This window comes from Colius striatus, chromosome 11 (genome assembly GCF_028858725.1).
Source record: "Colius striatus isolate bColStr4 chromosome 11, bColStr4.1.hap1, whole genome shotgun sequence".
NCBI classification, from domain to species: domain Eukaryota; kingdom Metazoa; phylum Chordata; class Aves; order Coliiformes; family Coliidae; genus Colius; species Colius striatus.
This window is the reverse complement of record NC_084769.1, coordinates 14,436,306-14,458,839: the sequence shown is the minus strand read 5'-3', so window position 1 is coordinate 14,458,839 and position 22,534 is coordinate 14,436,306. Positions and strand designations below refer to the sequence as shown.

The window sequence follows — 22,534 nt, the reverse complement described above, 5'->3', positions numbered from 1 at the left end:
TCTCTTCATGCCACTGCCTCTGCTGTCAAACTGAACATGAAGTTTTGCTGGAGGGCTCCTTGGGGTGACTCAGCAGGATACAAAAATGCACTTAAAATAGGAATTGTATTGTGTAAGTGCTCAACCACAGCATCAATTCCCCTTTAGCAATGTTGTTAACTAATACACACTACAAGAAATTTAATGCTGTTCCAGAAACTGGCTGGAATTGAAAGAAGAGGTTTTTGGCTTTCCTCCTTACATAACTTTAGTATTTCTTACTGGTGAGAAGGCTACTGAGAACTAAGGAATACCCTAGGGACCTGACGTGCAGGAGCCATGGGCTCTTCCTCTCAAATGTTACTGACTTTGGTGTAAAATCCATCAGAGATTTTCAGGTTTGGGTGTTGGGTGTATTGGTTTGGAAATACAGCTATCGCCACAGAAACAGAAATGTGCCAACTCTGAAGGGTGATCTGTTTAAGGAACCCAAATATACAGCTAGATGCTCAGATTTAAAGATCTAAACCTGAAACCTTTGGCCTACCCGTCCCAGGGCTGCCCTGTCCCCAGCATCTAGTGACAACAATTCCACATTACCGAGGGTGTAGAAAAGATCTGCTGTGTTTCGAGACTCATTAAGGGATGCCACTTATCGGCAGCTTTGCCAGTGCTACCCTCACTAGTGATAAGACGTGCTGATTGCAAAAAAAACCCAGATTCTTTGCAGCCAGCCACTTCCATCACCACGCTACACAAAGTTGCCTACAAAAGCTGCCATTGGGAAACTGAGGAGATGGTTTTGTCTTGGAAGGAAAATTTACAGCCCACAGAAGAGATGAGTTTTTAACCAAATTCACGTGCAAGCCTGTGACTTCTGTTGACAAATATGTGTCTTATAAAGCCAGCTGTTGATTCATGTGAATAAAATACCTCCATCCCACAGTTCAGCCAGGAAAGCCTGTGGGAGTTCTCCTGGACATGTCTTCTGTGTCTCGAGACAGAGTGAGATTAGTGAAGAATTTTTGCAGGGTGAGCCATCATGGGTGCCGTGGCCAGGAACACTGTGACTGCTTACTGTAGCTCTGATCCCTCTTACCTCCTTTACGATGCTGGAAATGCAGATTCTGAGGCACAGACTTGTATATCTTTTTTTTTTTGTAAAATGGCATTGTGCTCCTCTCTGCCCCTTATGTGGGAAAGACAGCATGGAAGCTCTCTCTTGTTTCATACGGGCCACAGTTCAGTGCCAGACTGCCTTGGGTAGACATTTTCAGGTAGTACTGGGTTGTACATAATGCCAGTTTGGCACAGGCCGGCAGCTGGGGCTGATCACTTGTCTGTAAGAACCAATACACATCATGCAAAGCAAACCAGCATGATGAATTAGCAGGTGTCTAAATACAGCCCCTGAGATGCTTGGCATGTGCGTGAGCACTCTGTAGCGTTGTGTCCAAGATGCTCTCAGGGTATTGACACAGGGCACTGCCAGACCAACCAGCCCTTACTGACATGGATCGTTCTCCAGTGGCTGGTGCCTGCATCCTCTGTGAGGGCAGTGTGTGTAAACAAACGTGTGCACGTGCAGAAGCAGCACTCCTGCTTCATCAGAGACAAAGTGTGAGGAGGCAAAGGAGCCTGACGTGAAGGAGCAAGATGTGAAGCACGTCTTTGGTTCTGTCTCCCCGTGCCAAGGCCAGGAAGGGAAGGTAGGGTAAGTGACCACTGCCCATGTGTTCCCTGAAGTCCCGTCTGGGCTGAGCCCTGGTGTACTACACATGAATTCCATTACTATTATAAAAGTCGATAAGGCATCCTCGTATTTAGTATGAGCACATCTACGAGTGCAACTGGCTATCAATGGCACAGTCTATGCCGCGTTCATGTGGCACGAACTGCGCGTGTAACCGGTGCCTTTCGGTTGCTGCCCCGTCCATCGAGCGGAGCCGACAGAGAAGCGCTTGTTTCCTCTCCTCCTGGTTCGCTGGCGGCAGCACAGATCCCGCGCCCGAAGGGTCCGTCCGCTCGCTTTCAGCCACAGCCCCGCCGGGGCAAGGGGCTGCCGGGCGGGAAGAGGCGCGGCACCGGCCGCCGCGACGGCTTAAGGTGCCGCCGCCCGCTCCCGCCGCCGCGGTCCACCTTAACGCTGCGGCGGCCGCGGCCGGGCCTATTGCCGCGCCGGGGGTCGGCGGGCCCGGGCCCCCCGGGAGCCGCCCCGCGCCCGCCGGAGCGCGTCCTCAGAAACGAGTCCCAAGTGAGAGCGAGCCGCGGGTGCCGGTGGGTCTCGGCCGCCGCCGCGCCGCGCAGCCCCCGCCAGCAATGCCCGGGCCGGCCCCCGGCGGCGGGGCCGCGCTATTTATAGCCGCCGCCGCGGCGATATAAGGGATGGCGGGCGCGGGCTCCCTGCCGCGGCCGCCGGCGGGAGCGGGCGGGGGCCGGGGCGCTGCCCGGCCGCGGGCGCCTCTCGGCGGGCATGGGCGGGCGCTGAGGAGACGCGGGCCGGCAGCGCGGGTGAGCGGTGCTTCGGGGACGGGGCGTGGGTGCGGGGAGAAGCGAGCCCAGCCCAATAAATCACAGATTGTTTTCGCTTCTTCGTGGGGAGGGGAGCGGGGCAGTGCCGCGCCGCCCGGCGAGGCGAGGAGTTACGGCGCTCCACGCGTGAAGAGCCCGCGAGAGGGGCGGGATCTCTGTGACACCCAGCGGTAACCGCGGCGGGGCTTTCCCCTCTCCCCTTTGCTCTTCCCTCAGTAATTCCCGCAGAAATGCGGTGCCCCGCTCTGGCATGACCCCCCCCCGCGCCGGGAGGAACGCCCCCAGGGCACCGCCGCGCTCCCGGCCCGCACATCGCTGTCGGGAAGAAAGGGCTGTCGCCGCGGAGCCGCCGCTCGCAGCAACGCCGGACGCCGGGCTGGGGACGACGGTACGGTCGCTTTGTGCCGCGGGGCTCGCTGCGCGGGGGGTGTCTGCCGGCCCGGGGCTTTCTCCCCTTCCCCGCCGAACGCTTGGGAAATGGAATGTATGGAGGCATGGCTGGACCGCTGTGGGCTTCCTGCCTTCCTCTGGGGCTGTGTATGGGGGAGAGGGGGTCATGCCGCCTTACGCTGCGTAGTGAAAGGTTGTTGTAAGTTGAGGGATTGTTGGATTATTGGGTTTTTTTCCCTTGTCGAGGCATTTTACCCCCAGCAGAATCAGAGCCATGCTAATCTTTCCCTTTCCTACCCCCTTGCATGTTCTGAGCCGTGTATCGCAAGATTTTTAATTTCTCATTAAAACGGCTCTTGGACCACTAAATACTTTGTGAAAGCTTCCAGATTGATGCGTTTGAGTTGTTTGCTAGGCTTTTAGAAGAAGGAGATAGACTTTAATTACAAAGAAACATGGAGAGGAGGAGGCACTTTTTTTTTCATCTGATTTTACTTTTTCTCTGCTTTAAGAAAACGAACAGAACCAAAGCTGAAGGACAAGGACTTTCCAGCTCTTGTGCTTGGGATTACTGGGGATTAGAAAGAAAACTTGTACCTTTTTTCTTCTGTGCTTTTTTTTTTTTTCTTTAACTGCTCAAGAGCCCTAGAAACAATGTTTAGAAATCTCTGTTTCACAGGCAGAGAAACTAAGACAAAGCCACGTTGGCTGCAAGTTGAGGAGCAAGTTAAGAGTGAGACCATGGGTGGACCAGTCTCAGCATCCTGTGCTTGGCTGCTCTCGTGACCCTCCCTGCCTAGCTGATCACTTTATACAACAGATGGGGAGATTACACTGCAGCAGTTCTGAGTAGGAGCTGGAAGTTTGTGAGAAGAGCTAAGCGCAGAGTGAAGCCCTGACCCCTGAGCGAGGCTCACGCCCAGCACAGCTAACTGCAGCCCTTCTGAACCCATTAGCTGTCACTTTCCCTGGTCAGTTGCTTAATGTTATGATAGTGGGAGAATTTAAGCCACTGACTCCTTAGGTCATCCAAGTTCAGGTTTTGGTGTCAGTCTTATGTTGTTGACTGGAAACATTTAATCTATGTCTTACCTGGAAACTGTTGTTTGTAGACTAGTGGGCACTAAGAACAAGTGCACCAACTTTATAGTCATACCTGGACATAGATATGCTTTATGAGTTTTCACTATGAAGTCATCTGGTTAGCTCAGGCTCTTTCTGCAAAAGAGAGCTGCATTTCAAAGGTCTAACGTTGCATGGGTCAGATGTCATTTTTCTTTATGAAAGGTACTTGTCTATTTTGCAAGGGGCATTGCAAAAACGGAGTCTATGAGTTTAAGAAAAACTAGGAGAAGATAAGAAAGAGAACAAGGGTGTAGCAAGGAAATTATGAAGTCATAGCTTTAAAAACCAGACCTCTTGGTAGCATAGCTTTGGACTGCGTAATAGAGATAGGATTTCTTTCTGTGTACTTGAGTCTGGAAATAGAAAGCTGCCAGAATCTCTTGAAAAATGGTAGTGCACACAAAAAAACAGGTGTTTGTCATGTTTGTTTGCATCAGTTTGTTTGACTTCTTTGATTTTGCTCCTCCATTCCAGGAGATGTCCCATATGATAGAGTGTGTAGCCCAGATTGCAGAGGGCCAAACATCCCACCAGCATGACTCCCGAACCAGAGCAGCTGCACCAGGGTCAGAGCTGGCCCAGCATCTGTTTTCAGAAATGATGTGAAAGGCAGTTTCTATTTATTGAAGTTTTTGTTGGGTGTTTTCACAAGCTTAAAATTTGTTTTGCAGAGGAACTAAGAATTAGAGAAACAAAGCTTGCCTTCTCCACAGAGGGAGTTTTTGGTGTGTGTTGTATTGGGTGTTTTTTTTCTTGAACTGGGAATGAGGCTAACAAAGGGGAGGAATAAAGCTGCATCCTCTACTTCTTTTCTTAGCCCCACACATTTGTTGGCACTGAGGCAAATGTGGTGTTTGGAGACTGGAAAGCAGGAGTTTGAGTCCTGTATATGAGCTGGTGCTGTCATAGTCAAAGTAGTACACAAGAGCAATGTAAGGGAAAGTGGATATAGGGAAAATGAATGTGATAAATGATTACCATTGACATCGTGCTGTGATTCCTTAGAGCTCTTCATTAGCTGCAGACAGAAAGAGTGTCCCGTATCTGAGACCAGCGTGGCCTTTTAGCTTATACCACATGCTGTCAGTGATGTTTTGCTGTTGAGACCATCGGGGCAGAAACTCTTTTCCCTTCTGTTCTTAATTGTGGAGGGCTCCTTGAGGAAAGCTGTTTGATTTCATCTATTTCTGTTCTTTCCTCTTTTAATCTTCCCTCTTTGTGTGAAATATTTTTTTGTGGCTGGATTCAAGCCAAGAGCCTCTACCTCCTGCCTGCAGTTGCCAAGCTGGGCATCCCTTCTGACCTGCTGGGTACAAGTGAGTCAATTCATTAGGATGAGTCAGTCTGCCCTTTGAAAGTTTTAGGCTCCAGACTTCAGCTGGACCAGCCTTGATTTGGTTTTGTGAGGTTTGTTTGCCCCAGCCCTACTGTCACTCCCAGTGGCTCCTTGCTCCAGCCTCATTCAGCCTTTGCAGCCTGTGTAGGGGCTCTGGTGTAGTCTGGTGCCCCTGCATGTTGGAGCTGCACTTGCCTCAGCTTTACAGCTTCTACACGATTGTGCATCCCTTTACCTCTCTTACCTGCAGAGGTGAAGGCAGGAGGGATTGCAGCTCAGTGTGGGATTGCACAGCCCTCGACACAGAGTGTACTCCAGACTCTGGAGATGGATAATATTAACATAAGAACACAGGAACAAAGAGAGGAGTGTTTATGCACGGTGGCAGTGTTGGCATAAGCTTTTAGAGTCATAAATAAGTTGTTTGGATTTGAGGGGACAGATTCAATATGGAAAACATTAAATTCATTTTCAGGCTTCCAAGACAGTACTATAGACAGGGCTTAGGAAGAAAAGTGGTGTCAAAAGATATGGAAATGTGCTTTCAAAGTGACCTTTTATAGATCAACAGTATTATTCTTGATGTCTGAGGTACCTAGGTTTAATGAAATATAAAGCAGAACGGTTTGGGAGGATTTGGTGAAACAGTGAAAACAGAATGAGCGTGGGACTGGCAGATGGGAGGAACGTTAGCCTGCTCCTTGGTGGAGTTACTGCTTCTTTTTCCCGTTGTTGCCTACAGGAGAAAGATACTTAGTGGTGTGGGGAATGCAGCCTTGCTGTTCTACTTGAATGTCACTGACTGTGTTTTTCTCCATGGGGAAAAAAATGTCCAGTGCTCCAATGGGTCACATCATGGGTGTATCTGATGGAAATCTAGAGCAAGTCCATCAGCATCAATAACATCTGCAATAAGCCACGACTGGCTCTTTCTGAACAGAGAGGAAAAATGAACAGCTGTGACTTCAGATGCTGATTTTTTTTTGCATACTTGGAGTTGGTTTTTTTTTTTTTTTTTTAGATTTATGACTTATTCTCCCTTTGAGAATGTAGTGGAGCAATTGCTGATCCATGCATGCATGTATATGTGAGAAAATGTCAGTGGAGGAGTAGCGCATATGGAAGTCTTGCATAGAGGTTTGGCAAACTGGCCACCCGTTCTTAGGTGGTGAAATAATTATCTAGAAATATGTCTCCTGAAAGAATGATTGAGGGAGTAGGTGGGGGCAGGTTAAGGATATTTTTAAGTACTTTGCTTGTACTTAGAAGTACTTACAATACTTACTATTGACTCTCCTGCTAATTTTACTGCTTCAGACACTCATTCTTCAGTAAGTGGTGGTTAGTCCTGTACAGATGTTTGGGTTCCGTCAGAGAGACCGATGCAGTGCCTGGAGCTAGCTGAAGCAATGGGAAACCTGCCCCCAGGTATCTTGTCTGTCACAGACTGCCCAAAGGCAGCTAGGCTAAAGTCAGCAACTCTTAGGGATACTGTAAGATGCCTCTCACCGAGTCCTCTTTTTTTCTTCTTTCTAAAATGGGATAGTCATGTCTCTTTTATGGGGTGTGTTGGGAGCATAGATAGAGCAAATGCTAAGATACTTCAGAAGGTATCCAAGTATTTGAGATACTCTTGGACTGAATTCCCCTTCCTACTCCTTCTCTTCTGGCTAAAAATGACCAGTGGAATTGCTCAGTGCCTCTACAACTGAGTTTCTTTAATTAATTTTTTACTAAATCTTTTTGTCTCAGAATTTGTTTGCTGTTGATAGGCTTGAGATTATGATCTTGAATTACTTCCTTGTACATTCTGCTACTATAGAGCAGCTTAAACCCTTTTGCCTTCTACCAGATAGTATAATACCTGCCTTGCCTTCTCTTCCAGAAGGTCTGCCTGTGGAAAGAATGTTGTACCAAATGTACAACTTTATTCAGTGTGGTAAAAACCTCATATCTTAGTCCTCCTTCATCTCTCTCAGTCCTCGACTTTCTGAGCTTTCTTTGTTTGCAAATTCCACATGGTTTCATACAAAGCCTCTCTTTTGAATGTACAGCATTTCTTATTCCCATATTAACTTGCTAAACCTACCTGAAGTGAGTGCTTAATTTTGTGGAAGGGGAAAATCTATGTATTTTTCAAAAGGTGAGGGAAACGCTACCAAATGGCTTGCTGGTCTCAGTTCTCTGTGTTTGGCTATTGCCTGAGGACTTTTCCTGGGGACTATTCCCCATTGGAATGGTGACTTGTAATGACCAAACATGGTGGGCCAGACTGCTGGTTATATAGTGACTGGTATTAGTCCACCAAACAGCTGCTCCAAGTTTCCATCATCTCCAGTGAAAACAAGTATAACTGCGTCAACTTGCAGCCAGTTTACATAAACCTGCTCCCTGGGCTGTGGGTTAACCTCAGTAAGTGTCTCCTGGGGTCAAATCTGTTGCTCTCGTAGGTGAAAATAAGTCTTGGTGTGCTTTCTCATTTACTGGAGTGTAAATAAAGCAAGAAGGTCTTTTGCTTACAGGCTTGCTCATTGGCATATATTAGTAACGCTCATCAGCTTTTGACTGGAACTTTGATGGCATAATTACTGCAAAAGGGTAACATATTCAAAACTACCTGTATGACTTTGAGAGTTAGATTCCTAAGAGTCTTAGTCATTATTACAAACAGGAATCAGCTTTTTAAGCCACACATACTGCTGAAAGTTTTAAGAAAAGGGTTCTGTTATCATGTCTTTAAAATGACAGTTCATGGCAGCTCTGCCACTCATTTCAGATGTTAAATAAGGAGGTTCAAGTAACAGTATGAAAAATACTATGGAAAATAGATTCTTCTAGGTAATCTTACTAGAGAGATCCAAGACATAAAAATGTCTACTCTTCAGTCCCCTGATATCAGGACAAACGTGGGAATGTATTTTCAGCTATGTCTGTAGGACAGCTGGGAGGATGACTGATATCTCAGCTGTCATTGGGAGCAGAGTAAAACATACGTTTCTCCAAGCAAGATTTGGTGCACTGAATTCAAACAACTTGTGACTGGAACAGTTCGAGTCACCAGGGAAAACATGGTTATCAGAAGAAACAAACTAAAAAAACCAGTCTTGCATATTCTAGTATTTATGTTTGGATAGGTAAGAATTTAATTTGCTATCAATCTTAGGTTCCTTTTTCAGCAGTGATGGATCAGTCTTGATACTTGCCCAATTTTTAAAGCCTTCCTGTAACACTTGTAATGCAAAAACTATGTCTTTTGCAACATACCTGTGAGATAGAGACCTTTATCTCACTTGTACAGCTGAGAAAGTGTAGTATTCAGTAAAGCTAAAGACAGCATGCAGAACCATACAGGAAAGTCTGCAACGGGACAGGCATGAGGGTACTGGAACTGAATCTCAGTTCCCATGAGAGCCACCAAGCTCTGGTCCATGCTTTTCTCATCAGGTTCTTCCTCGATGCTTCTGCAGCAGATTAGGGCATTTGCTTGGCTAGACAAGGTGTGTCTTGGCTTTTCTGAGGAGGGAAGCTCAAGCCTGGCAATGGAGAGAGGAAGACGATATGTGGCTGGGGGAAAATGGGAAATGGGGAGCATCCCCCAGCTAGAGATGCCACCACCACTTCTTCAGCAAGCCTGGCTTCTCTGATGATGGCATAGGGTACTTCACAGCTCTCAAAACTCCATGGCTCAGGGCTAATCCTTGCTCTTCCTGTGCTCAGACCCAGTTCCATTCCTTTTATTAAAGTTGATATGAGTGGCTGAGTTGATGATGAAGCGTTCTGCCCAGCCACTGGATCCACATCTGCTGCCATCTGCACAACTTCTCTGTGTCCCCTGGACTTCCTAATGGAGGAGAGCCACCTTCATTCCTTCTGTCCTGGCCTTGTGAGGGGCACCAGTGTTCTGGGTTTGGGGGAGGACATTGTTACAAAGCAGACAGGAGGAATTTTTTTTGTTTGATTGGACAGTGAACAATAACAATATGAGGTTTTTTGCTCAGAATGTATCACTTTTACAGGATGCTATATTTAAAAAGGAGAAAAAATGAGTCATGGGGAGCTATGCTAATGCTAAGTATTTGTGTCCACCTCTTGTGAGGCTGAAGACAGCGAGAGCTGAGCAACACTCTTGTGAAGTGGCTAGAGGATTTACAGATCAAACTAAAGCCAGCTGAAGTCAGCTATAAGTCTCGCTGTGCCTCGCTTGGGCTCCACATCTTGTACCTTGTGCAGGTTACAGGGAAATACTCTCCTTGGAAAAAACTGGGAGCACTCAATTCTATTGACACTCAGGCTGGAGCTCAGTGAATTGCAGGGTGCAGCAGAGATCTCACCCTCCCAACAGGTCTGCTGGAAAGTCACACCTGGTGGCAGCCAGGGGAGGAATGTCCCAGTGCCTCAGGCCGTACCTACAGCACCACAGGAGAGCTACCTGCACCCTGAGTGGGAACAGGCACAGCCTGGGCACTTCTTGGCTTCTGCCTGCTGCTCTTCAAGAGCTGTAGCCCCAAGGGGAGGTACAGTTGGGGTTTGCTATGGCACAGGCTGCTAGAGCTCTCTTTTTGGAGCCTGCTAGGGACACAGGGATGTCAGGGCTCTGATACTTTTTTATGGCATGTCTTGACACTAATTTAGTTGGCTTGCACTTAATTACAAAGTGCAAGTGTTGGGGTTTGTTTATTTAAGAGTTTCTTAAGGAAATGGTGTTCTATTTGAGAGTGCCAGTGAATTCAGCTTTCCAAGCATGGCTTAGCTCTGGTCAAAGGCAGAGGAAGGACTAGGATTGGGATTTCACTATTGGGTGAGCCAAGAACAGAGGATGGAGATGGAATCACTACAAACAAACCCAGACAGGGCGGTGTGCCTAAAAAATGCAGATTTGGTAACAGCAAGGTGCTCTGCAGTTCCTCTGGTTTGCCCACTTAATTGAGAGGAGGAGTTTTCAAAGCGAGAGGAAAATAATTATTTAAGTGATATCTTCAGGTTTGTTGGGCTCTTTGTTTTGTTTTGTTGTTGTTGTTTTTAAGAATTAGTCATATCAGTATGAAAATGAGCATGTTTAAGCTTCCTCCTGTATGTTTTTGAAGGATATATTGGAAAGCAGAAAAGGCTGTAATAGTGTAAGACTGGATCTGGTTTGTGGAAACAAATACCTGCTCATCTTGCAAATGTAAGGGGTTGAAAAGCTTTTGGATAGGGATCTATTATTTGCATTGCTGGAAGCACAAAGCCTAATGGTGAGTCTCATGTACAATAGCTGGAACAAAGGCCCACCCAACCCACGTTAAAAGGATGTTAATGGACATTGGTAGAGTGGGAATCTCATCTATTTTTTTTCTTGAACTAGGATTCCCACTTGAAGGGCTACTAAACAGCCACTGTAGCTTGTCTCCAGGCACCTGGTCACTCCAAAAAAAAACCATTTAGAGAATTTTCTTCTGTAAGTTTATGAGCCCATGATGCAAGCTGTTTGCCAGTTTGTTGTGACACAGAGACTCCAAAAAGGACAAATGACAAAAACTAACAGGATGCAGATGGAATTTAATCTTTCAGGCACATCCAGACACTGTTATCGGGTCTGTCATCTGTACTTAACATACCCAGATAGCTCTTGAGTGGTCTGCATAGACAGCTGGCAATTCAGTAGAGATTGTGATCTTCAGAAAAAATGTAGCTATTGTCTTGTGTAATACTTGGTATGGAAGCATCAGTGACACCAGTCTTGTCCTTAGATTTGCCAAGTGGGGAAAATCTATCTATAAAGTAGGACTCTTTGTGAAGAATGGGTTTAGTACACATCACTCAATCCTAGAAGGAGTCATGAAGGGTATTCACAGTGCTTGTACTGTGGGGTGATGAACTGAGAATAGGGAGATCACTCAAGGAATACCTTCAGCTGAGTGGTGCTCACTGCTGAGCTGCAGTCTCAGACTGGAGGTTGATTTGATGACTGCTGATGTTCGGTGGGAACAAGGGTCCCCAGCTAACCGAGAAGGAGGAGACATGCCCTGGTGCTCTGGGAAAACCCTAAGCTCTTGCAAATTGTTTTTGTGAAACAGTACATACTCAAGTGTTGCTGTCACACCATGTGATCTCGCTGTTAAGGTACCTGCCTAGCCACAAATCTACATCTGACATAACTGTCCTTGGAGAACGAGGCAGGTACAGCCTGCGCCCATCCTGTTTACACCCTTCTTCACAGAATCACAGAATGGTAGGGGTTGGAAGGGACCTCTAGAGATCATCCAGTGCATTCCCCTGCTAAAGCATCAGGTCACACAGGAACCTGCGGGTTTTGAAAACCTCCAGAGAAGACTCCACAACCTCTCTGGGTAGCCTGTTCCAGTGCTCTCTTATCCTCAGAGTAAAAAAGTTTTTCCTTATGTTCAAGTGGAACTTCTTGTGTTCCAGCTTGTGTCCGTTATCCTTTGGCCTGAAGGGTTCACTTCCACCTGAAGGGGCCTTGGTGGTCGCTGGTCAAGGATCTTATCTCTGGATTTAAGGTCCAAAGGTTACGATGAACTGTAGTAATCACAGACTCTTAAGGGTTGGAAGGGACCTTGAAAGATCATCTAGTCCAACCCCCCTGCCAGAGCAGGGCCACCTAGAGTAGGTCACACAGGAACTTGTCCAGGTGGGTTTTGAATGTCCCCAGAGAAGGAGATTCAACAACCCATCTGGGCAGCCTGTGCCAGTGCTCCCTCACTCTCACAGTGAAGAAATTCTTCCTTGTATTTCTTTGGAACCTCTCATGTTCCGGTTTAGACCCAGTGCCCGTTGTCCTGTCGTTGGCCATCATTGATAAGAGCCTGGTTCCATCCTCCTGACACCCACCCTTTACATATGAGGTGGACTTGAATATGTACTTGCAGCTCTGCTCTCAGCAAAAAATATTTTGTAGCTCAAGGGTAGAAAGCTGGGAGACTTCCCTGTTTCCTTTACATGCTGTGAGTGCTTTCAAATTTAATACGCAGACAGGCAAAATAGGAGGCATGAGGAACTGAGTGGACCATTTGCTTTTCTTGAGGTTTGGTCTGGACTGAAGAGATACTGAATGCTCTGTTAAAATGCTCTGCTGAGCATCATTTCCTCTGCACATTCTGGCAGATGGCTCCACGCAGCACAGAGATGCTGATAAGATGCTGCATCACCCCTGTCCAGTGAGCGGCAAGTATTTTGCTACATGAGATTTACCCGTGGAGGTATTAAGTCCATCTTCAAAAGCTTGACTTAGACTGAACACTTGTGGAGCATGAAAAGTCTTTCATAATAATCAGCAAAGTTAGCTAAAGGGATATAGAATTTCTTATTCTTTTTGCAATGTGGCAAGTCTGTTTTAATTAAGCATCTGGGATTTGAATTATTAACTAACGGAATGGTTTCAATCTAGTTTTCTGTTGGGAAAGATCTCCAGCAACCCACTTTTAATCCTTGAATTTTTAAATTGTGAACATCAGAAACTCTTTGAACCTCAGGACTTACAGAATCCATGAGGGCAGAGAAATACAACTCTTATTCTAAGATCTCCTGAGCACAGCAGGTCACTCCCTGTTGTTTACATACCAGCCTCACAAGAATATGGGAATAAACGTTAGGTTGTCAAAGCAAAGCAGAAAAATTGTGCTTTCAGGCATATCCTGCGTTCAAGTATCTGTTTGGTTCTGTGCAGAGTAAGAATAAATCCTTTTGCTGCACAAAGTGCTGGGAGCAATTCTCTGATTTGGAGGTCAGATTGCCTCATCTGTTTTTGGGGGGAAAAAAAAGAAAATAGAGAAAAATAACAGTAGTTGCAGTTCACATAGGCTTAGGAAGGCTCACACAGAGGTTGATGGGTCCATTCAAGAGGCGGGAAGGGACAAAAAGGAGTCATCTAAGTCAAAGTGGTGACGAGTTGTTGAAAGCAAGTGGCTGGGTGGAGGTCTGCCACCTTCACAGCAGTAAATAGGTAGATGAGGAAGTGCCTGCTAGTGTCCGTGGTGGGGGCAGAGGTGCAGGCAGCCCTAGGCAGGATGTCCTCCTGGGCAGGAGAAGGTGAGGACTTGCTGGCAAAGCCATTTGGCCCGAACAAGCTCTCAAAATGCTTTCCAAGGTCAGGAGTGCTCTGGCTCCCTGAGCCCTCCTGACCCTAGGCTAATGTGCTCTCAATCTGGTTTGAGACCTGTGCACTTCAAAAGCCTTGTTGAGTGGAGGGGTGGGTGGACGTGGTGGGTGGAACTGATGACCCAAAATATCATTTCCCCTTCCTCAGGCTGGGCGTATACCAAACTTGTGTCTCTGTGTGGTAAAAGAATATGAACCAAAAGTGCTGAGGGATGCAGTGGTTAAATTGAAACATGCTGTGGCAGGATGAAAGTAATCATGTCCCTTACCAGCCCTTAATGCTTTGGGGCGTTATTTATTTATTTCTTTTCCCAAGTGGCTGCAATCCATGCCCTCTCTATCTGTGCTTTTAATAGAAATACTTTTATATGCAGAAACATGTCAAGACACCATCAGGGTAAACCATCCCATGCTGCGTTACAGCTCACAGGGTCAAGATAAAGCATAAGGATATCTGCAGTTGTCTTTCAGTTCAAATTTTATTTTGGCAGTGTCCTCAAATCTGCTGAAGCATTTGAAAAAAGACCTCAGTGTGGAGTGAATGTCCCTTAGGGAGAACCCAACAGTTCAAAGAAGGGCCAAATCCTAATTTTTTGCTCTTTGTGTAAGTCTGGTATGTAGAATGTGATGCAAATGAGAGATTTGCCTGAGTTGCCGAGGCTAAGGCTAACATCTCTCTGCTTGGTGTTTAAAAATAACATTACCATACAGGCACAGGAATGGCAAATGAGGTCTACCATAAGGTAGTCTACCATAATGCTGCATCCCACTATTTTTGAGAAAAGACCTTGATGTCTTGACTCCACTGTAACTTTGCAGCACGATAGCTGTACTTCACAGCTGTAGTGGATGGAAGCTAAAAATGGATCTTCCTGGGTTCTGATGGCAGAGCCTGAACATTTCTGTGAAACTTCTCAGTGAAGGTCTGTAGGGGATTGAAACTCAGGAGAATCTAAGCAAGGAAACCTGTTCAAGCAAAAGAGCAGAGTAGTTGAACCACATCAGTGCTCTGGGAGAGCTAATTGAGGATCAGGGTTTCTTCTTTGTAAGTAGCTCATGATTTGACCTCAATAGTCTAGACTCAGAAACTTTGTCCAGTTACTTTGCTTTGTTAAGTTCAGGTGTGGTCTTACCTGTGAAATGACCTTTCCCATTGCCCAGGTAAAGCAGAAGTCCCGTATGCTTGTGGAAGCCAGCACTCTGTGCCACTGCAGGTAGAACTGCACATAGCAACACTCACATTTAAGGAAAAACGAGCATGTCCAACTTCAGTAAATGATGAGCAGTGTGGTGATCTCTGTGTGTAACCACTGTTTCATCCTCTTGTCCCAAAGGTCCTTATCTGCCCCTTTGCCAGTACCAAGCGGTGTGTTTGCTGTCTGCGTTGCTGTGGGAAGGAGGTCCTTGGTGGGTTGGCTGTAGCCCAGCACATCTCCTCATCTCCCTGGGACAGCATCCCCTTGGGGAAGCTATCTGCACATTTTCTGGAAATCTGTTAGTGCCAGCCTGATGATTAGAAAGAAGGCATCACCTTTGACGTGTGGCACTGAGGCTGAGAACCATGAAGGCTGACCTCTGAAATGAACATAACCATGCAAATGGGAGAACCAGTTTATATGGCAAAAGCAGGTGATGTTATTGTTTGGTGTGTGTGAAAGATGTTTTGTGGCAATGGCAGCAGAGGATGTGCCTCTCCCTGTTCCTTTAACCAGGGAGAGACTCTGCCATTGCATTTTCTTTTTTCTCTTTTTTGTTTTTCCCAAATGGCAATTGATTTTTGAGGAGTTTTATCTTTTCGTGAAGTCGTGAGTGAATTTGTGATGTGATTGCACAGAGGTAGTAGTGGTTGGAGCCCTGCTGTTGCCTCGTTCATCGGAGGTGCTTCACGAGAGTGCAAAACACTTTTGAGGTATGATTTCCCATAGCATGCTAATCCAGTGAAGTGCTGTAGACTCGCTTGCTGGCACTGTTTAAATCCATAATGCAGCACCACCTGCCAAACCACGGGGCATAATGGAAGTGTTAATGAATGTACATATATATCCTCCCACATAGCTGCAAGTAGAATGATTTAAAAGTTGAGGCAAAGAGTTTAAAGTGAGCATAGAAGAAACCAGGCTTAGGGCATCTTGATCCAGGTCTGTGCTGAAACAAGGGCGTGAGAGGCAGCCACAGGGGTCTAAAGTTGAGTGAACTGACCCATGGGGTGCTTTCAAAGGTCTCATTCCTCGGAGGTCTTTAAGACCTGCCTGGACAAGTTCCTGTGTGACCTGATCTAGGTTGACCTGCTTCTGCAGGGGAGTTGGACTAGATGATCTCTAAAGGTCCCTTCCAACCCCTACCATTCTATGATTCTATGATTTCAGCTGCTGCTCTCTGATATATGGAATCATCCGCTTGTGACGCCAGAGAAGAAACTTGATCATTCAACAGCAAAGAACAGGTACCAAGCAGCATCAGCTGGGGACCCCAGTACACCTTTTCTGAAGGAGTATTTTCATGGGATGTTTCTCTCTGGTGCTTTCAAGATAAATGCACTTGATAGGAGGGAAGACTTGAGACATGCATGGGTAAGATCTGTTCAAGGATGGTTTGGCCAGTTGCCCACTGGTCTGAGTGTCACATTGTGAATTTGCCAGAGGGAAAGCTTGTCAGGCTGGCAGGTAGCAAGAGGAGGACAACAGGGAGGAAACTGACAGCTGAGAAGGTTACCAGAGAGAAGGTCTCAGAAGAGGCACCAGAGCTGGCCTGGCACATGGCAGGGATGTTGATATGTGCACTCTGTCTTCAGGCAGGTTCATGGGGACACTGTGGCTTTGCGGAGCCATACATCACGATGTGTAGGGCAGAGGAGGGGGCTGTGCAGTTCCCCTTCCCACCCCGCCTGCACTGCTCACCTTGATACCCAGCCCCAAGCTCTGCCCAAACTCCTGTTTCAGACAAGCCCATTGGATTCGCCAAGTTCAGAGTCACCTCCCCAGCATGTTGTACATGAATAAGAGGGTCATGCTCTTGGCTGACACTGTAACAAGCCTGGAAAAAATTACTGTTCAGTGAATCACAGAATCTTAAGGGCTGCAAGTAACCTTGAAAGATCATCCAGTCCAACCCCCCTGCCAGAGCAGGACTACCTAGAGTAGGTCACACAGGAACTCCTGGGCCTGTGGTGAGATCCTAAGAGTCTTCCAAGTGACCAAGTTATGACATGGGCTTGAGAAATGCTGTAAAATAGCCTTCCATATGGTTCTGAGGTTTAGAGTCATGAAATTCTACCTAAAGTCTGACAAGAGCCTACTTGGGTAAACCTGGGAGATGGCTATTGCTTCATCTTCTGAATTCCGTACTCTCCATTGTCACAGGCTTGCAAACTGGGCTCTTTTTTTACCTTTAAATGAGTACTATTGGGGTTTCAGGGAACCAAGAGGATTGCCCTCAATCCAGGAGCCTGAAAAATTGGCAGAGCACCCTACAAGCCTGCCCATTGCCCGGAGATGTAGAAACATCTGTGCTGCCCTGTATCTCACAAGTAATTGCAGGAAACACTATGATGCAGAGAGGGAATGGACAATCTGTCTGTTTTTCCACGGGATATGGAAACAACAATAGTCTTTTTGCCTAGGAAGGGCATAGTCTTGAGTCAAGTTTTGGAGATTTGCAGCAGAGCATGGGAACAGCCTGGAGATGCCCACTCTTCTCATCTTCCTCCATCTGCCCCAAGAGAGGGAGCATCAGCATGGGACTTGATAGGATTTGCCCATGCCCTCCTGGAAATGCTATTACCAGGGACCTTCACAGCCTTTAGCTCTTTACAGCTGTTTGAAAAGATGCAGAGTGTGTTTGGCAGGAGGGAAGGGAGTCTTTAAAAAGCAGTTTACATCCTGAAAGACATCTAGTAATAACACTAAGGGTGTAAAAAGCATTAAATAATGAGTTGAGCCTGACTGGAAGACAAACTCAGAGCCAAACGTGTTGATTGATTTGCAGGAGGGTGAGTGGAATGAGATGGACCTGTACCCTCTCTATACATAAACCATTTCCAAAACAACCGTAGGTGCCATGAAGTCTGTGCATTGACTCAGCCAATGAGCCATCAAGGAGCTGGGTGGAGGGGTGGGTGCAAGCCTGGCAAAGTACTGTGGAGCACCCCTTGCTTTGTCAGGAGGATGCAGGTGGGAAAGGCAGTGGGGAGCCATAAGGATAGTCCATGCTGGGAAGTTCTTGATACTGCTTCTGATTCCCGCATAGCTCCATGCTGTGCTGCACAAATTTATCACATGGACCACTTCTGCCTGCCCAAGGTGATGCTGGCCAAGGCCAGGAGGGCTGTGCCATGCACATCTGGCTGCGTCACCAGCAGCAGGGCCATGTGCAGGCAGCAGAGCATCTGCTTGCAAACGGACAACTGCCGCAGTCTAGGGCCATTGCTTCGGAAACTTTGCTGAGAAGTACAAAAGCAGCAGAACCACCCAGGGCAGTGGATTTTGGGGTCTTTTTATTGGTGTGTCAGCAGGCTGGGATGTGTAGGAGGGAAGCTGCCCATTTCCAGGGATTGTGCGAGCAGGAAGGGCAGCTATTGGAATTTGAAGCTGCTTCCTCCACTGTAAATTTGTTCTTGTTATCTGTGGCTGGGCAGGGCAGGGGAACATCTTGCCTATCTGATTTTTTTTTTGCTACAGTGTGTTTAGGTCAGCTTCATAGGTTCCATGATAACATAGGAGAGGCATTCCTGGCCTCACTAGCAAAGAATTTTCAAGAGTAATACAGGAATCTCTCATCCCCTGATGACTCCTGAGAGCTTTGGAAATAAACGAGTAAGGAAAGAAATGGTGGATTTAAACACACAAGAAGTGATGGAAGTAAAAGTAGCTGAGCCATCTGCTTCCACAGGCCTCATTTACTGTGTAGAGATGCTCTCATTTCACACCTTGGCAAAAGGCTTGGATCAGACTCCAGTGAACATCCCTAAACTGGCACCCATACAGTTCTAGTCAAGGTCTGAGTGATAGAGGAATTGATCTTTCCTAACTGCTTTCTGGTCACATATCTAGATTCTCCTATAAAACTAGTAGCAGCAGTGCTGCAGCTCTACAAATGACCCAAATCTGACTTGAGTGTTCTTTTTAATTAAAAAAATAATAATAATCTGTCTTCTGGATCTGAGTTGGCTCATCAGCATGACAGGAATCTTCATTGAGTTTGAAAAGGGCACTGCATCAGCAAGAGGAACAGGCTGAAGATTAATGAAGTTGTCGTGGGAGGTGGAGGAGGAGCTGGGGGAGGGAACAGGACTTGTTTCAGATGACATTTGTCAGTATGATTGAGGCATGCTGTGCTGCATTTACATACAGATCGGGACACTGACAAGCATGGTGCTTCCAAGTAAATACAAGTGAGGCCTCCTAGCCCAGCTTGGCCAGGGGAAAGCTGCTGCTCAGTGCTACAGCAAGGTCTCCTCCTTATCCTTGAAGGATTTGCAGCGGGGGGAGACAAGGGGCTGCCTACCACCTAAGCAATTTCCAGTGACGTGGCTTTTTGTTATTATTATTTGTTCAGACTATAATTCCGTGTTTCCTGAAATAACTACCAAGTATTCATCAGGCAGCTACTGCCTTTAGCTGCCTTTTGTGTGAATCTCAAGTGCTTCATTACTCCCCCGGTGCATTTTTCTCTTACAGTAAATCTGAGCAGCATCTGTGTGGTGGGGGAGGAGATGTGATCTTGGGTTGAAAAGGAGAAAAGGTCTGTCTGGCAGGGGAAGCCAGTGAGGAGTTCAGGGAGCCCAGCCCTCAGGGTACAGCATCTTTGGCACTGGAGGACAATTTCACATGGCCGCTTCCAGGACCCGCAGCTACATCTCCCAAACTTGAAACCCAATTGGCTGCAGCATTTTATTGCTGGGTTGAAAATTTATTTTTAAACAACGGTTAGTTGATGACTTTTTTTTTTTTTTACCTCTTCTTTAGTAGCTATCTGATAGTGCTTTGATCACTGCTCCAAAAGGAAATGCCTGTAATTTCCTGTGCAGGTCTTTCCAGGTGCAGGGCTCCATCAGATCTCATGGAAGCTGATGGGAGTTGAGGGTGTTCTTGCCCGGCAGGATCTTCCTTATTAGAAAACCTCAGAGAGTTGAAATTTCACTTGGGTTTTGAACAACTTAATGCCAGGACTACAAAGGGCGTCATGCTCTGGCTTCCCACATGATGGATCTCTTCCATGCAGACTTCCCACTGAAGATTTGCATGTGGTGCAGCTTTTGCTTGGTGTGTCCTTTTAAAGGGCAGGACAGGAAATCTGTCAGACTGGAGAAAACCTGGTTAAGATTCAATCATCTTTATTTAGTAATTGGTGGTGGTTGTTCATACATCTGTGAGTGCTTTGGCTCTTGAAGGCTTGGGACACAGTCATGCCTACTTGAGGAGGAAACTCCTAAGGTTCATTCAGTCCTGATCGACATGACTCAAGGGAGGCAACTGCCTCCTGAAAGAGCATGTCTCATGTTTCTCAGTAGCTCCCACTCCACGGGATTGCCTGTAACACATTAGGCTGAGCTATTTTGGTACCTGGCGAAGGTCTCTGGGTGTGTCGTGGTGGTTGTGTGGCTGCAGCCAGCAGCCTGCAAGAGGAACAGAGAGGGAAGTGTTCAGATCTTGGAGAGTTTCAGCCCTGGAGACGTTGCATGGAGCTGCTAATGCTCGCAGAGTGGCCGGGTAAAAGGGTGTAATCGAGTGAGTTGTGGTTAGGAGAAGAGTTACTAATTGCAGCTGTAGGAGTAGTTGGCAGCCTTGGTGGCTGATACCCTTCTTCTGCCTTAGGTGAGGTTGGTGTCTTCAGGCACACGGAGCTCTGGCAGAGCGTATGTGAGGAACTGTCCATGGACCAAAGCAAGCCAATGACAGAAAAAAATCCCTTGGCCATGGGCTAATGGAACTGGTCAGCATACATACATACACCTAAGGATATGCTAAATCTCAGCCTATTGCCATAGTGGCCACAGGCTCCCTAAAGTAGTCCATTTTGAAGAGCTGTAGCAGAAAAGGAGGGAGCTGGTGGCTCCCACACAGACCCTGCTGCATCTTTTTCTTGAGGTTTCATAACAGAATTAATCAATTTGTGTTGCATGTTGCCATGGAGACCATAAATCACTGTCACACTGGGCTTCTCTGTCAGGGAGTTGATGTCATTAATAGCACTAACCTCCCCTGAAAGTCCAGGGTTTGTTTCTGAGCTCATTTACTTGCTGTAATGGCTTTGCCCAGGGAGCTCTGCCTCCAGGAGAGTGGAGCTGGAACTGGGGACAGGGGTGCTCACACATCAAATATCAAATATGTGGGATCAGTTTTATTAGTGTTGTGTGTGGCCATACCTCTGCTCAGATGAACAGAAATCATAATGATTTACACAAGCTGAGATCTGTCACCGCATTCAGGGAAAGTTTTGCAACAGGAATGGAGATCAGATCCACCACCTACATGTTGTGAGTCTCTGTTGGGGCTTGGTGGTCCAGCCACACAAACTAGGCTGAATTTCTTCATCTTTGGTGGTTTTATATTGCTTGTCTGCTCCAAGGGAGTAGCTCAACCCTTCCACTCTGTTCCCATGTCCAGATAGGTAAGTGGGGTTTCATACAGTTTATTCTGCCTCCAGAGGAGGCTCAGCCTCAGTGACACTCTTGTGTCAGTGTTTCCTTGCCATCTGCCCTAGAAGCAGTCAAATTTCTGACTGTTTCAGCACTGCTTATGTTGTCAGGATACAGATCTTACTGGTGCATATGAAGACGACCGTATAAATCAGCCTTCTTCCAGTGACTTAATCAGAGCCCTGACAGCATTCGTCAGTGTGGGTTATGGAATCTTCTCTTGGCTCCTTCAAAATAAACAACTATATCAATTGTAAGATGATTATCATCAGAGCTTATTAGCGTATTACCACATGCTGCTTTGTGTTCAGACAATGGATAAAAACGTCTGTGCTTCATTTTTCTCTGTCAGATCCACAGCAAACACGCTTTTTCTTGCTCCCATCTGAGGAGGACTGTGTCAGTACTCTTGCCAAAAATCAGCCCAAGTCTTGTGCACTTGCCTTAGCGATGTAACCAGCCAGCACGGAAGCTCTGCACGCCTTTGGGAGTGTTTAATGTTTTCCAGGAGGTGACATAGGTTGTTTTTAATATTTGATTTATTGGCTGGTTCAGATGATAATCTTGTCAAGACACGAGCTGTCTTCTTGCTTTGGTTATCAGGGCAGGTGGAGGTGTAGAGGGATGGCAGTACTTGGCTTTTGAAGGGTTTTCTTTACATACATGCATGTTGGGAGCACAGGACCTGTCATCTCAGTAGAAGGAGGGGTGTTCCCATCAGCAGTGAAAACAGCCCTGCAGAAACATCTAAGCTTGCTGCCTTTTGACACTTGATAGAAGGTTTCATCTGTTCACACTAGCACTGCCTAAAATACGGGATTTTGTGCTCCACAGACCAGCCTACAGTTCTTGCCTGTATTTTTTTTTTAATTACTTTTTCATTAGTTCAGTTCTTGCTGTTCTCCCAAGGCTACAGAATAGTCTGGTAGCTTACACGTACAGAACAGCCAGACTTCTGGGAATGACAGGAAGCAAATGCCCCAGTTCAACTCATGAAGCATATTGGGTAGAGTCACAGTTTGTACAATGGGCTAAATATTATCCCAGTACTTTGGGGAGCATTTCATGCAAGATAAGCTCAAGGCTTCTTAGGGGTGAGTTAAAGGGACTGGTACAAAACGTCAATGAAAATGTAATGCTTGTCTGCCAAGCAGCAGCTTGTGGTTTTGCAGTGAGGTCAAAAATCGTGCACAAATGGGGTATGGTTCTCACATCCATGGCCTCGCCGTGGCCGTATCAGGAACAATTGGCCTTTCATACTGCCTGGCCAGAGATGCTCCGCCATGTAAAGGAGGATGGGGTGAAATCTTGGCCACGGGCAAAGCAAAAATTGTTGTCAAATGTGGGGAGGGGCAGGTTTTAGTCAGGCTCTCTGTCCTATAGCACAAAGAGCCTGTGAGGATCGTCTGAGTGGGGTTACGTGGAGAGAAAACTTGGGT

At 46.7% G+C, this 22,534-nt stretch overlaps 1 protein-coding gene across 5 annotated transcripts in view; it reads left to right on the top strand.

The window, feature by feature from the left end:
* Positions 1-2,397: 2,397 nt before the first annotated feature.
* Positions 2,398-22,534, top strand: part of MRAS (muscle RAS oncogene homolog) — a 41,826-nt gene continuing 21,689 nt past the window's right edge. For 2 of the 5 annotated variants that reach the window (XM_062004828.1, XM_062004825.1), the window contains exons 1-2: positions 2,398-2,490; positions 2,728-2,899. The gene's annotated coding sequence lies outside the window, so the exon portion shown is untranslated. Of the gene's footprint in view, positions 2,491-2,576; positions 2,900-22,534 lie in introns of those variants that run through there. The other 3 variants (XM_062004831.1, XM_062004830.1, XM_062004829.1) reach the window with 2 other exon arrangements.